Source organism: Calidris pugnax, unplaced genomic scaffold (assembly GCF_001431845.1).
Source record: "Calidris pugnax isolate Ruff unplaced genomic scaffold, ASM143184v1 scaffold492, whole genome shotgun sequence".
NCBI classification, from domain to species: Eukaryota; Metazoa; Chordata; class Aves; order Charadriiformes; family Scolopacidae; genus Calidris; species Calidris pugnax.
Genome location: NW_015091453.1, coordinates 137,501 through 139,628, shown reverse-complemented (window position 1 = coordinate 139,628; position 2,128 = coordinate 137,501).

Here is a 2,128-nt window from a genome sequence, read left to right as displayed (position 1 = left end):
GGCGTGCGGGGCCGCCGGGAGCCCACAGCGCCCCCCCGCGGAGCGGAGGACGCCGGCGGCGGCGGGAGGGGCGGGGCTCGACGCTGAGGGGGCGGGGCTATGGTCTGGGGGCGGGGCTGGGCTCGGAGCGCTCCCCCGGGTCCTAGCGCCCGCCGGTATCGCACCCCCGCAAGGCCTGGCCGGGAGCCCCACGGCCGCCTCCAGGGGCTACTAAATCCGGGTGGTCCAAGCACCGCTCTGCTCAGCCCCAGGGCTGCCAAGGAGGCAGTTCTGAAGGGAAGTAGGTGGCCCAGGTGGCAGCAGCTGGTCCCAGATCAGGCTGCGATAGAGGAGCAGGCAGAGCCCCCCCAAACTCAGCCCACCCATGAGAAGGGCATCCAAATCCGGGGTGCAAAGAGCCCATCCACACACAGGAACAGGCTATTTGTTTATTCCGTGTCTGTGCTGGGGTGGGTGGACATTCCACAAAGCTGGCATGCCTTGGCCTAGGCACAGTGAGCGGTTATATTGTACAAAAATTGACTAATTAGCAGGGTGCCCTGATCATTGGCAGCTCGTGGTTTCACAATGAGCTCCTGCTGGCTGCTTGTGTCCTCGCTTTGAATTGAAGGTATTGCACGTTCCCAAAGTATTGTGCCCACTCAGCGAATCCCAGAACGGTGAGGGTCAGAAAGGACGTCTGGAGACCATCTCCTCCAACTGCTGCCAGAGCAGGGTCACTCGGAGTGGGTTGGACAGGAACATGTCTGGGTGGGTTTGGAATGTCTCCAGAGGAAACTCCACACCCTTTCTGGGCAGCGTCTTCCAGGGCTCGTCCACCCTCATGGTAATTCCCCAGTTCCAGTTGGTGCCCGTTGTCCCTTGTCCTGTCACCGGGGACCACTGAGAAGAGTCTGGCCCCATCCTTTTCCCACCCGCCCTGTAGATATGGCTCAGCATCAATGAGATCCCCTCTCAGTCTGCTCTTCTCCAGCTGAACAGCCCCAGGTCCCTCAGCCTTTCCTCAGCAGAGAGAAGCTCCAGCCCCTCATCATCCTCACAGCATCCCCTGGACTCTCTCCAGCAGTTCCCTGTCCTTCTGGAACTGGGGAGCCCAGAACTGGACCCAGTGCTCCAGATGGGACCTCCCCAGGGCAGAGCAGAGGGGCAGGATGAACTCCCTTGGCCTGCGGCCACACTCTTCTTGATGCCCCCCAGGATGCCATTGGCCTTCTTGGACACAAGGGCCCATTGCTGGCTCATGGTCATCCTGTTGTCCACCAGGACTCCCAGGCCTTTTTCCTCAGAGGTGCTCTCCAGCAGGTCAGCCCCAACCTGTCCTGGTGCAGGGGGTTATTCCTCCCCAGGTGTAGCACCCTACACTTGCCCTTGTTGAATTTCATCAGGTTCCTCTCTGCCCAACTCTCCAGCCTGTCCAGGTCTCTCTGGATGGTGGCACAGCCTTCCGGTGTGTCTGCCACTCCTGCCAGCTTTGTGTCACCAGCAAACATGCTGAGGGTACCCTCTCTCCTTTTAAGGAGAGAACCTTCGGAGACCCTTCCTCACATTCTCCTTTTAAGGTGTTGTAAAATACCTTAAAATACCTCAGGACTATAAACGTTTGCTGTCAGTTGGCCAGCTTCTTGAGGATGATCAGGATGTTCCTTGAAGGAGCCACAGCTCTGTCCTAACTGGTTCAGGAGGACACACTTTGACACATGAGAGAACCTTGTTATGGGATAACTTCTTGTTATCCCATCCTAATCACTATCGGTTGGTGACCAACTATTGTCGCACAGAGTCAAAAGCTCAGCAATTGACGACTTTCCAACACAGCAATAAGGTTAGTAGGAAACAAACATCATTTTATCCAGCCTATGGTTCTAAACAAAGCAGAAGCCTGTCTTTGGCACCACCACTGTCAGTGTTCTCCTCGGACACCGGCCATTGAAGGAAGGGGCTGAGCCTCCAATCCCTCACTTTTAGCCTGAGCACGATGCAGATGGGATGGAAGAATACCCCCTTGGTCAGCTCCGGGCCACCTCTGCCTTTGTTGGTCCCACTGAGCACCTCCATCACCCTCCTGCCCCAGCAGAACCCTCCCCACCAGCATCTGCCCCCACCTGCCTCAGGCCCCTCAGGTCAGCCC